This window comes from Callithrix jacchus, chromosome 8, assembly GCF_049354715.1.
Source record: "Callithrix jacchus isolate 240 chromosome 8, calJac240_pri, whole genome shotgun sequence".
Taxonomy (NCBI): Eukaryota; Metazoa; Chordata; class Mammalia; order Primates; family Cebidae; genus Callithrix; species Callithrix jacchus.
In genome coordinates this window covers 95,222,518-95,237,026 of record NC_133509.1, presented here as the reverse complement: position 1 = coordinate 95,237,026, position 14,509 = coordinate 95,222,518, and positions in this window count along the sequence as shown.

Sequence of the window (14,509 nt, the reverse complement as noted above, 5' to 3'; positions counted from 1 at the left end):
TTATAGACTATTAAAATTTTACCAGTTTATCTCAATGTCTTTTTTTCTTTTTCAAGACCCCACATTGTATTTAGTTGTTGTTTAGTATCCTCCAAAGACATTCTTTGGTCTTTCCTTGTCTTTCATTGCCTTGACATTTCTGAAGAATACTGGTTAGTTTGCAGAATGTTCCTCAATTTGAGTTTGTCTAGTGTTTCCTCATGATGGGCTATGCATTTTTGTCAAGAATACCACGGAAGTCATCTTGTATATCTTTTGTCAAGAATACCATGGAAGTCATCTTTTGTCAAGAATACCATGGAAGTAATCAGAACATCATAAAAGCGATACATTATGTCAACATGTCTTATTACTAATGGTGTTAACCTTGATCACTTGGTTAAGTTGGTCGTGCTGGGTTTCTACCCTGGAAAGCTACTCTTTTCTTCTTTGTAATTGATACCTATTTTGGGGTACTCGGAGAGCATGCTAATGTCCTGATTTTCCTCAGACATCTGCCCATTACTTGTTGCATCCGTAGAATCTTGTCTGCAACAATTATTATTGCAGTATTTGCCTAATGTTGACTTTATTCTTATTTCATCTGTATTCTCTTTACATTTTATATTATTGATTAGAATTTTTCTATAAGGAAACACTGCCCTTTATTTATCATTTATTTATTCAATTATTTATTTATGTAAATATGGAGTCATGGATATTTATTTTAGTATATGAGTTATAATCCAATACTAGCGTCATGTAATTTAGTGGCTAAATTGTCCCAATAAAGGAGCCTTTGTGGGACTCCTTTGAGTTGGTTCCTATATCCTTTTGATCTGTCTCCAACTTTTTTTTTGAGACTGTCTTTTCTTCTTGTACCACAAGTTTATTCAGCTCATCTTGTCTCACCCTTGGCTTTGCTGTGAAGTCCTGCCCTGATCTCTTCTGGGTGGGCAGGTCTTTTCAGTGTGATGTCCTCTTATACTCTTGCTCTGACTTTGGTTTTGGAAGGTCAATCCTCCACTCACTAATTTTCCTGAGCAATAGCTGATAAAGTGCTCCTGGTGCCTTCATTGTGAAGTTCCCCCTGAACTATGGATTTTCCCCCTTTGGCTCTTGGTGTCTACCAGTGCCCTTTTGCTACTGTCTTATCTGGCCTGGGACACTTGGATTCCAATATTGGAGCCTACTCTTCTACTGTACTTACTGATCCTGATGTCTCCAACTCAGTCTCTGCCCAGTCCAGATCTTACTAGTTGGCATAATTGAGTACTATTGAGGAATAATTTCGTCTTAACTTTAACAGTGCTGAGTAGATCCAGATAGAGCAGGGTGAACTTGTTTCTGTCTCTGAGCCTTGGGGGGAATTTGGCATGAACTCTTGTGGGTAGAGATACCAGAGCATCTGACAGACCAGTGATTAATCCCAGGAGGTAGATCCAGGCCAAGAATCCTCCAAAGGACCCTAAGCAAGGGTCTTGTTTGTGAACTTGGAAAATAGTCACTTCTACCAGCAACTGTATTACTTGTTTTATACTTCCCCTCTGTTATCCTTTAACCATGAGTAAAATTTTATTCATAAGTTTTGGCTTCATATTAGCTGTGCTTCAGGGATTTTAGTGGAGGATCTGTTTCACATGGATGGAAATGCAAAGGGTAGAACAGCATCTCCATTTTTGAGGCTAGTTGCAGTGGGAGAATTATAAGTGAAGACCGCTGTGCCTGGCAAAGCAGCAGGCTCATGCCGTAGAAGGAGTGTGGTATCATGACAAGGTGCTCATAGCAGAAAAACGTAAGCACACCTGAAACACAGTCTGGGGGAAGGGAACTGTCAGGTAGTTTCCTTCAATCAGTATGACAAGATTCATTGCTGTAATTTTCATAGGTAGAATTGTGACCTGTGACCCTATTTTTAGTTACAGGTTGTTAAAGATTGGAAATTTGGGATAGACCTATTAAAAATTATCTTGCTTGTTTTAGCCTAACATCCCAGTCTAGTAAGATCATCTTTAATTTTGTTCTGATCATTTATCGTGTTAGTTTTTCTTTTTGGTTCTAATTCAGTTCATTTTAAAAACATGATTTTAAAAATCTTTTAATTAAGTCAAGAATAAAAATGTCAATTTAGGATAGTTACTTGTGGCACTGCACTGTGATCTTCTCTGCAATTAGAGAAATGTGGCTAAATCTAAGGTTTCTGCAATCTACCCTTTTTCCTCTTTTTGAGCTTAGGAGATCATCTTCCCATTCCAGAATTCTCGTGCCCCTCCCATTGTCCACATAGTCTCTGACATTTCTGGTACTGACTCAGAGACAATATTGGCAAGTTCCTTCCATGTCTCCGACTGTAATTCATCAGGGTTTGGATATCTGGACTTGTTTAAGATGGCTAATTGTTCCTTTCTAATCTCTACCTGTTGGACAGCCATTTATTGAAAAGTAAACTGTTAAAATATGAAGATATTTTTAGTGTGGATAGAAAGCTCAAAACACCTTGCACAAGATATAGGTGCCCAATAGATAGTGAATGGATGGATGATTATAGAATGATTCAATGAGTCAATGAGTTTCTGGCCAGTTTGAGTGCCTATCTAGTGTTAGTGATACAATTAGGGTATTGTTGGTGAAAGTATTATTATTTTTTTAATTGCATTTTAGGTTTGGGGGTACATGTACAGAACATGCAAGACAGTTGCATAGGTACACACATGACAGTGTGTTTTGCTTCCTGTCTCCTCTTCACCCACATTTGGCTTTTCTCACCAGGCTATCCCTCTCCAGCACCCCCCACTGGCCCTCTCCTTTTCCCCCAATAGACCCCAGTGTTTAGTACTCCCCTCCCTGTGTCCATGTGTTCTCATTTTTCATCACCCGCCTATGAGTGAGAATATGCGGTATTTCATTTTCTGTTCTTGTGTCAGTTTGCTGAGAATGATGTTCTCCAGATTCATCCATGTCCCTACAGAGGACACGAACTCATCATTTTTGATTGCTGCATAATATTCCATGGTGTATATGTGCCACATTTTTCCAGTCCAGTCTATCATCGATGGGCATTTGGGTTGGTTCCAGGTCTTTTCTATTGTAAACAGTGCTGCAATGAACATTCGTGTGCATGTGTCCTCATAGTAGAACGATTTATAGTCCTTTGGATATATACCCAGTAATGGGATTGCTGGGTGAAATGGAATTTCTATTTCTAATGCCTTGAGGAATCGCCACACTGTCTTCCACAATGGTTGAACTAATTTACACTCCCACCAACAGTGTAAAAGTGTTCCTTTTTCTCCACAGCCTCTCCAGCATCTGTTGTCTCCAGATTTTTTAATGATCACCATTCTAACTGGCGTGAGATGGTATCTCAATGTGGTTTTGATTTGCATCTCTCTGATGACCAGTGATGATGAGCATTTTTTCATATGATTGTTGGCCTCTTGTATGTCCTCTTTTGTAAAGTATCTGTTCATATCCTTTGCCCATTTTTGAATGAGATTGTTTGTTTTTTTCCTGTAAATCTGTTTGAGTTCTTTGTAAATTCTGGATATCAGCCCTTTGTCTGATGGGTAAACTGCAAAAATTTTTTCCCATTCTGTTGGTTGCTGATTCACTCTAGTGACTGTTTCTTTTGCCGTGCAGAAGCTATGGAGTTTGATTAGGTCCCATTTGTGTATTTTGGCTTTTGTTGCCAATGCTTTTGGTGTTTTGGTCATGAAGTCCTTGCCTACTCCTATGTCCTGGATGCTTTTGCCTAGATTTTCTTCTAGCGTTTTTATAGTGCCAGGTCTTATGTTTAAGTCTTTAATCCATTTGGAGTTAATTTTAGTGTAAGGTATCAGGAAGGGGTCCAGTTTCTGCTTTCTGCACATGGCTAGCCAGTTTTCCCAACACCATTTATTAAACAGGGAATCCTTCCCCCATTGCTTGTTTTTGTCAGGTTTGTCAAAGATTTTATGGTTGTAGATATGTTGTGTTGCCTCCGATGCCTCTGTTTTGTTCCATTGGTCTATATCTCCGTTTTGGTACCAGTACCATGCTGTTTTGATTACTGTAGCCTTGTAGTATAGTTTGAAATCGGGTAGTGCGATGCCCCCCACTGTGTTTTTTTTGTGTAGAATTGACTTGGCTATGCAGGCTCTCTTTTGGTTCCATATGAAGTTCATGGTGGTTTTTTCCAGTTCTGTGAAGAAAGTCAATGGTAGCTTGATGGGGACAGCGTTAATTCTGTAAATTACTTTGGGCAGTATAGCCATTTTCACGATATTGATTCTTCCTAACCATGAACATGGAATGCTTCTCCATCTGTTTGTGTCCTCTCTTATTTCACTGAGCAGTGGTTTGTAGTGTTCCTTGAAGAGGTCCCTTACATTTTTTGTGAGTTGTATTCCTACGTATTTTATTCTTTTTGTAGCAATTGTGAATGGCAGTTCATTCTTGATTTGGCTTTCTTTAAGTCTGTTATTGGTGTAGAGGAATGCTTGTGATATTTGCACATTGATTTTATATCCTGAGAATTTGCTGAAGTTGCTTATCAGTTTCAGGAGTTTTTGGGCTGAGGTGATGGGGTCTTCTAGATATACTATCATGTCATCTGCAAATAGAGACAATTTGGCTTCCACCTTTCCTATTTGAATACCCTTTATTTCCTTTTCTTGCCTGATTGCTCTGGCTAGAACTTCCAGTACTATATTGAATAGGAGTGGTGAAAGAGGGCATCCTTGTCTAGTGCCGGATTTCAAAGGGAATGCTTCCAGTTTTTGCCCATTCAGTATGATATTGGCTGTTGGTTTGTCATAAATAGCTTTTATTACTTTGAGATACGTTCCATTGATACCGAGTTTATTGAGGGTTTTTAGCATAAAGGGCTGTTGAATTTTGTCAAATGCCTTCTCTGCATCAATTGAGATAATCATGTGGTTTTTGTTTTTGGTTCTGTTTATGTGGTGAATTACGTTGATAGACTTGCGTATGTTGAACCAGCCTTGCATCCCCAGGATGAATCCTACTTGATCATGATGGATAAGTTTTTTGATGTGCTGTTGCAATCGGCTTGCCAATATTTTATTGAAGATTTTTGCATCTATGTTCATCATAGATATTGGCCTGAAGTTTTCTTTTCTTGTTGGGTCTCTGCCAGGTTTTGGTATCAGGATTATGTTGGTCTTATAAAATGATTTGGGAAGTATTCCCTCTTATTGGATTACTTGGAATAGTTTCAGAAGGAATGGTATTAGCTCCTCTTTGTGTGTCTGGTAGAATTAGGCTGTGAACCCATCTGGACCTGGGCTTTTTTTGTGTGGTAGGCTCTTAATTGCTGCCTCGACTTCTGACCTTGTTATTGGTCTATTCATAGTTTCAGCTTCCTCCTGGTTTAGGCTTGAAAGGACACAGGAGTCCAGATATTTATTCATTTCTTCCAGGTTTACTAGTTTATGTGCATAGAGTTGTTTGTAATCTTCTCTGATGATGATTTGAATTTCTGTGGATTCTGTGGTGATTTCCCCTTTGTCACTTTTTATTGCATCTATTTGTTTTTTCTCTCTTTTCTTTTTTATCAATCTGGCTAATGGTTTGTCTATTTTGTTGATCTTTTCAAAAAACCAGCTCTTGGGTTTATTGATTTTTTGAAGGGTTTTTCATGTCTCTATCTCCTTCAGTTCAGCTCTGATCTTAGTTATTTTTTGTCTTCTGCTAGGTTTTGAGTTTCTTTGATCTTGCTCCTCTAGCTCTTTCAATTTTGATGATAGGGTGTCAATTTTGGATCTCTCCATTCTCCTCATATGGGCACTTATTGCTATATATTTTACTCTAGAGACTCTTTAAATGTGTCTCAGAGATTCTGGCATGTTGTGTCTTCGTTCTCATTGGTTTCGAAGAACTTCTTTATTTCTGCCTTCATTTCATTGTTTATCCACTTAACATTCAAGAGCCAGTTGTTCCATTTCCATGAAGCTGTGCGGTTCTGAGTTGGTTTCTGAATTCTGAGTTCTAACTTGATTGCACTATGGTCTGAGAGACTGTTTGTTATTATGTCAGTTGTTTTGCACTTGCTGAGGAGTGCTTTACTTCCAATTATGTGGTCAATTTTAGAGGAGGTGTGATGTGGTGCTAAGAAGAATGTATATTCTGTGGATTTGGAATGGAGAGTTTTGTAAATGTTAATCAGGTTTGCTTGTTCCAGGTCTGAGTTCAAGCCCTGGATATCCTTGTTGATTTTCTGTCTGGTTGATCTGTCTAATATTGACAGTGGAGTGTTAAAGTCTCCCACTATTATTGTGTGGGAGTCTAAGTCTCTTTGTAAGTCATGAAGAACTTGCCTTATGTATCTGGGTGCTCCTGCATTGGGTCCATATATGTTTAGGATCGTTAGCTTTTCTTGTTGTATCGATCATTTTACCATTATGTAATGGCCTTCTTTGTCTCTTTTGATCTTTGTTGCTTTAAAGTCTATTTTATCAGAGATGAGAATTGCAACTCCTGCTTTTTTTTGCTCTCTTTTCTTGGTCAATCTTCCTCCATCCCTTTATTTTGAGCCTTTGTGTATCCTTGTATGTGAGATGGGTTTCCTGGATACAGCACACTGATGGGTTTTGGATTTTTATCCAATTTGCCAGTCTGTGTCTTTTGATTGGTGCATTTAGTCCATTTACATTTAGGGTTAATATTGTTATGTGTGAATTTGATACTGCCATTTTGATGCTAGCTAGCTGTTTTGCCCGTTAGTTGATGTAGATTCTTCATTATGTTGATGCTCTTTAGCATTTAGTGTGATTTTGGAATGGCTGGTACTGGTTGTTCCTTTCTATGTAGTGCCTCTTTCAGGAGCTCTTGTAAAGCAGGCCTGGTGGTGACAAAATCTCTGAGTACTTGCTTGTTCGCAAAGGATTTTATTTTTCCTTCACTTCTGAAGCTCAGTTTGGCTGGATATGAAATTCTTGGTTGAAAGTTCTTTTGTTTAAGGATGTTCAATATTGGCCCCCACTCTCTTCTGGCTTGTAGAATTTCTGCTGAGAGATCTGCTGTGAGTCTGATGGACTTCTCTTTGTGGGTGATCCGACCTTTGTCTCTGGCTGCCCTCAGTATTTTCTCCTTCATTTCAACCCTGGTAAATCTGATGACTATATGTCTTGGGGTTGCTCTTCTTGCGGAATATCTTTGTGGTGTTCTCTGTATTTCCTGCATTTGAGTGTTGGCCTGCCTTGCTAGGTGGGGGAAATTTTCCTGGATAATATCCTGAAAATTATTTTCCAGCTTGGATTCATTCTCTTTGTCACATTCTGGTACACCTATCAAACGTAGGTTAGGTCTCTTCACATAGTCCCACATTTCTTGGAGACTTTGTTCATTCCTTTTTGCACTTTTTTCTCTAATCTTGGTTTCTCATTTTATTTCATTGAGTTGTTCTTCGACTTCTGATATTCTTTCTTCTGCTTGGTCAATTCCGCTGTTGAAACTTGTGCACATTTCATGAAGTTCTCGTATTGTGTTTTTCAGCTCCTTCAATTCATTTATATTCCTCTCTAAGTTATCCATTTTTGTTATCGTTTTTTTTGAATCTTTTTTCAAATCTTTTATCAAGGTTCTTAGTTTCTTTGCGTTGATTTAAAACATGTTCTTTTAGCTCACAAAAGTTTCTCATTATCCACCTTCTGAAGTCTAATTCCATTATTTCATCACAGTCATTCTCAGTCCCGCTTTGTTCCTTTGCTGGTGAGGAGTTTTGGTCCTTTGTAGGAGGCGAGGTGTTCTGGTTTTGGGTGTTTTTCTCCTTTTTGCACTGGTTTCTTCCCATCTTTGTGGATTTATCCACCTGTCGTCTGAGTAGTTGCTGACTTTTCGATTGGGTCTCTCAGTGGACGCCCAGATTGTTGATGATGAAGTATTTCTGTTACTTGGTTTTCCTTCTACCAGTCTAGCCCCTCCACCATATGACTGCTGAGGTCCACTCCAGGCCCTGCTTGTCTGGGGTGCACCTATAGCAGCTGCAGAACAGTGAGGGATGCTACCAGTTTCTTTTTCTGCTATCTTTGTCCCAGAATGATGCCTGCCAAATGTCAGTCTTCTTGATATAGAGGGGTCAGGGAGCTGCTTGAGGAGACAGTCTGTACTTTATAGGAGCTGAAGTGCTGAGCTGTGAGCTCTGTTGTTCATTCAGGGCTGTTAGGCTGCTACGTTTAATTCTGCTGCAGTAGAACTCATTTAAAAACCCTTTTTTTCTCAGATGCTCTGTCTCGGGGATGGGGGGCGGGTTGGGACATTCTTTATGGATGTCCGTTGTGCAGTCCTGCCCAGCTAGGAGGCAGTCTAGGCACTATTAGCCTGCCGAGGCTCCGCCCTGCTGGTGTGATGTCCGCCCTGTTGCTGCAGGCTCTGCCCTGCTGCTGTCCTATCTGCCCTGCTGTCACGGGCTACGCCCTGTGGTGGAGCTTCTCTGTTGTGGTGGGTTGCCTTGGCAATGGCGGGCTGCGTCAGCAATGGGAGTGTAACCTCAGTAGGGGCGGATTGCCTTGGTAATGGCGGACGCCCCTCCCCCATGGACCTGCACTGTCCTGGGTTCAGCTGTGCCCTCAGGGAACCTCTCCACCTGGAGTGTTTGGAATTGCTGTTTTGTTTGTCCCACTGCACTGGCCCAAATGCTGTTTCCCTGAAATCTCCTGGCCTGGCTCACTGTCCAAGTCCCGTTCAATCAGATGAATATGCCAATCTGCCCTCTCAAGTCTCAGATTGCTGGTTAAACAGGGCACCCGGATCAGTGTGCTTTGTGCGGAGCATTGCGGAGCACCGCTGCGTTGTAGCGCCGGCCGCCGGCTGCACCAGCCAAAACCGCTGCTCTGGTGTCCCGCGTCTCTTTTATACCTGGGAATTTCCCCTTTCTGTGGGCAACAAAGATCCATCTGGAAATGTGGCCCTGACTCACCCCCCGTGCATTCACCGAGAGCTTCAATCCTGGGTTGTTCTCACTGCGCCATTTTGAGTCGGTCTCCCGAAAGTATTTCTTTACTAGAAAAATGAGATTTCTGATTATTGGAAAGTTTATTATAAGTTTATAAGTTTACTAATTAAGATGTTATAAATCAAATACCAACCTGCTTCCTTTAGCTAATAAGAATGGTATTTTAGCTAATTATAAATTAGAATCTAAGTAGATTATGTGAAAAGACCTGTCTCTCAACTTTTAAACTAGCAAAATGAGGTTAAGATTTTCTTGTCTGTAAACATACTTAATTTTATATAGCTATTATCCATCACAGTGGTATATATGATTTCATTTAGGTGACAAAATCTTTAATGATATGTGGTCCATAATCGGAAACACAATAAAAGGAATACTTGGATCAAAAGATTGGGGATGACGAGACAAAATATCTAAGGTCCCCTTCAATCTAATAGTTTACTTGTTTTAAAAATCAGCTTTATTGTGGTACAATTTATATACAACAAAATTTACCATCTGAAAGTGTGTATTTCAAAAAGATCTGATGAAAGGGCATATCTCTCCTGCCACTGGAAAGAGAAACACTAACAGGTGAAGACTATGAACAATTTTGGATTCTTATTATACTGTTTTTAATAGGAACCAATTTTATTTGAACTCTTCACATTTAGTATCCTTATCATTATGATTATCATCACTGTGAACTCTTCAAATCAGTATCCTTATCATTATGATTATCATCACTGTGACATTTGCTGAGACCTCTAACAGAATTCAGCACATCATCTTTATCTTTAAGTTATTTGAGCCACAGCACTTTTAAAACCTGACCATGGTTCTGTCACTGCATGCATATTACATTAGGCATCTAGATTTTCCATTCATTTTGTAGGCAAATTATCTCTACCAAAAAACATACTTTATTATTTTATAATATCTCTTAGCTAAAATAGCAATCCCATTAGCTAAAGGAAGCAGTTTGGTATTTGATTTAGAACATCTTAAGTTGTAAACTTAGTAAGAGGCATCAATTCACATGATTTAAAAAATTTAAAGTATGCAAAGTTATACAGTAAAAAGTCTCCCTCCCACCCATATCTCCCATTTGCTCAGTTGGTCCCCCAAGCTTTAAACATTGTTTATAGCCTATCATGTGGCTTTCCAGATTTTCTTTATTTAGATATGAATAAATATAAATGTAAGGTTAATTCCCCACTAAAAAAAAAGACTCTGGCATTCTTTTATACTCGCTATCTTTGTCTAGCAATCAGTTGGCCATACCTTCTTTTATTTTTCTTTGAAAAAAATCTTTTTTTAAAAAAAATTTGTAAATAACTTCAGCTCATTCAGACTAAACTTTCCTGAAATAAAACATAAGGATTCTGGCTATTCTTTAGTTATGCCAACTCATTCATTTAATTCAATAATTCAGCAAAGATCTACTGACTTTCTGTGGTGGCAAAAATATTATATACTCAGTTCTTGGAAGATTGCAAAGATTACAAACCTTATCCTTGAAGGAAATATAAAAGTATAGTGGAAGATATAAGATATAAATTTAAATACTATGAGAGATGCATAAAATATCACAGCAGTTCAGAGAATGGAGAGATTAGTTAAATCCTAGGGATCAAAACTGTCTCTGGGATGAAAATGACCTTAGAGCTGAGCACTGACAGTTGGGTCTATGTACCTGTGTAGATGGGGTAAGGGAAAATAAAGAACATTCTGTTTTATAACTTAGCACTCTTGTTTGCAAGTGATAGAAACTCAGAGTAGTTTAAATAAATAGTGCAAAGGGAGAAGGATATCTGTTAGCTCCTGCATCCAAAACACAAGATAAAACTGAACTCAACTTCGGTGTCAATAGCATACAAATATTTTACCAGTCTTAGTCTTTTCCATCTCTCCTTCCTCAATTCTGTTTCTTTTTCCTTGAGCCTCCTTCCCGTAATAGGTGATATGGCTGTAGCATCATATTCTTACTGCTCTCAATCCAAGAGTACAGAGAAAACTGCTCCTCTACTTCTAATTCATACATTTCTGGAAAGGACTGGCCCAGCTTGGTGGTTATACCTCATTGCGGGTTGCGGGAGTGGGAGGTACTGTTTGGCGGCCTCAGCCAAATCACACCGATGGGGAAAGAGCAATTCCCCAAGTGTGCCACAGAATAAGGCAGGAAGGGATGCAGGCAGGCACCAAGCATGGAGGTCTATTTACACTTGCATCATGAGCAAACTTATGAAAGTAGCAAAATGTACTGCATGCTCTGAATATGGTAGGAAGTTCAATTATGTTTCAGAAGAAGGCAAGTACAAGGGTGAGGCAAGCAAGGCATCTATGGTGCAAAATTTAAGGAGGTACTAATTCTTAGATGCAAATCCTGAACTTGCAGGACCTTGAGAGTGAGTGCCTCCTTAAATTTTGTACCCCAGTCACCTTGCTTGCCTCAACTTAATCCTGACCCTGTTTAAAAAGGATGCTTCACAAAGCTGAAGATAAACAGATTGAGTAGCTTGAGGACCAAGTAAGTAACGTGACCTTTGAGGCAGTCGTTTTAATGTAATGATGTAAGCAAAAGACAGATTGCACAAGGTTAAGGAGTAAATACCCAGAGAAGAAACTGAGGCAAAGAATGTAGGCTACTCTTTCATGAAGTTGGGTGGTGAAGAGAAGGAATTGCTTCTTGAGGGGAAAGCTTGAGGGGCCTGAAAAGATTTTTTACTTATTTTATTTTTAATACTGGTGATCTCTGACTCCCAGAACAGTCATCTACTTACAATGGAATGATTTGAAGGGTACTTGGCTCTTTTCCAATGAAAAACAATTTTCTATTAGCCTGCTAGTGGTGTCTGAATTGCTACCATTAGTGATTTGGGGTTATTGAATTAAAGGATTATCTCCTAGCAGTTAGTAAGTACTCTCTCAGGCCCCCATCTGTAGGTAATTCATCAAGCTTTTAGCAGCTCTGTTTGTACGTTGATGTGAATTGGTTTATCTGATTTTTGTGACAACTGAGAATAGATTTTGATAAATGGAGGGTGAAGAACATTGAAGGACTTCTGATAGTTTGGGATGGGGCACCTGTAAGCAGGCAAGGTGAAGGACCTCCAAAAGGAAACAGAAAGGTAACCAGGTTCAAAGGGGTAAACCTGTGTACCGCACAGTTCTACTCAGGGCCATTGTTCCAGGTGCAATCTTAAACTCTCTCTCCCTCCATGTATGAGTCATTTTGAAAACAGTGTTTCAGTAGAAACTTATCAAAACTTTCTGAGAAAATACATTATGTCTCAGGTAATAGAAAAGTGTAATGGACTTGGAGTCAGAAAACCTGTTCTCATCAAACACTCACTGGGCCTGTGCACAGGCAGAATTACCTTGAAGCAAATGATGCTTGGGCTTCAAGATTCATTACTTGCACAGGTCTCTTCCAGGGTCCTGGAAGTGGTTCTAGCAATATGTTCACAGAATCATGCATTTTTGGAAAATGTTTAAAATAAGACAATTTAACAACAATAGATCATTGTCTCTTTCCACTCCTAGTTTCCCTCTGTCCATTTCCCTTTATGCTGGGTGGCAATGGAGTAACCATAATCATTGTTGGGATCTGGCAGTTAAAGGAAACTTGAATTGGATATACAGTTAGAGTTCAGTGTTACATTTTTATAATTTGCCGTTACTTCTTTGTAAGTATAAGACCCTTGATCACAAACTAGTTAATGAATGTTGTCAATGCAAAGATTATTTAATGGGTTATTTTCAAGGAAATTTGTAGTGTCCTAAAATTTTACTGCCTATATATGGAAGAAATTTCACAGATGCTTTCCCATATTTGATGCCAATCCTAAAAATAATATGTGGCATTACCAATAATGAGCTATGAAACCGAGAGAAACTTTAATAAGTTACCAGTAATAAAAATATTTAAACAAACCCATAGTAAAGACTGAATTATCTATTTGAGGTGGTATAATAAAATTGTGGTCACACAAAGGACCAATCAAAGAACATACAGAAAAACAGTAGGGAAAAAACAATTCTAGAGGTATGTAAGACAGCCAGTGATTTTTTTTTTTTTTAATGTGCCTTAGGGTTGCTCTTCTTGAGGAATATCTTTGTGGTAAAGTGATTTTATTACTTTTCTGGATTTTGTGGTTTGTTGTATTTGTTAGGTTAAAAAAATTGTAATTGTTGTGATTTATTTTTCTCATACCGAATTTTGTACTCATAATTTTATATCTTTAATCTTAAAGAGTGCCCCTCTCTCTCCAAATAGTGTAAGCTTCAAACCCTACAAAATCTGGATTCTTTCCTGGTCCTGTGACTTTAAGCAAGTAACCTGAGCCCCAGTTTCCTCATCAGAAAGATGGGAATCACACTATCTGCTGATTTACTTCACAGGGTTCTTGTGAGGAAGTGAGACAGTGCAAGTGAAAGATTTTATTATAAGCTATAAAAAGAGCCATGCGAGTGTAATTGAAGTGAGACCACTACTCAAATAAATGAAACTTGCATTTTCCCCAAAAGGTTATGTTACATTTTCAGTGATCATACTTTATATTTGGGGTTATCCTTACTTGCATGATGGGCCAGGATCCCTTTGCAGAGCTTCATGTAGATGACAAGCAGCCTTAGGCAGAGTAAAGAAGCAAGGAAAGGATGGTGGTATGTGAGCACAAGCTCCTCCATTGCCATTGCTTGAAAACCAACATATTGGACCCTATCTACTGGGGGTGACGAGTGCGCTGTTTCTAGTACTAAGGAAAGCATTTAGCATTTAAATTCAATATTACAAATATGTACTTACATCTATTAAAACCAATTTTTAAGGGGAGTTGTACAGGTTATTTCTTTGCCTTAGCATTTAACCAGGAAAAATGGGGAAAGGGAAGTTCCATTCATGCAATCCCTATTATATGTGAGGGTCTGTGCTAGGTGCTTTACATGCATTAACTCAATAACACAATATTCTTGGATATTATAATATTTTTTTAAATAGAAAGTCAGGAGTATACTTTCTATACTTTCTAAGCCATAGAATATGTTTTAAATGGTGCTCAATTTAAATGGGCAAATCTTTTACGGGAATCTTAAGTATCTGAAAATGTTTGAAATGCATAATAATTTATTGTCCACCAGACTTTTCATGTTCCAAATTAATGTGGTCTCTCAAACACTTGATTTCATGTTAGAAAATTCAAGAGTAATCTTTTCAGTAAGAAAAACAGACACTAATTCAGTATTCTCAGGTTGCAGATTGGCAGTGCCAGGCTAGAATGACTTTCCAAGAGGCAGCCTTATATATATTTTATCAGAATTCAAAATTATACACAGTTCACTTGCTTCTGCCCATTAAATTTTAAAATTGAGATGAGTTTGTTATCCAGTATTTTTACAGAGCCCTTGTGATTTAAGATTTTAATGAAAGCTGTTTTCTCCCCAAGGTGAGCCTAAGCATAGCAGTGGGATGCCAATCTACCATCTTAGAATTGGACACCTTGTCTGGGTTTGTGATTTTTTTTGTTGTTGTTTATCATTTGTAGGTCAGGACTGGAGTGAGGTGGGGAAGCCCAGGAGAGAGAAGGTGGGAGGGAG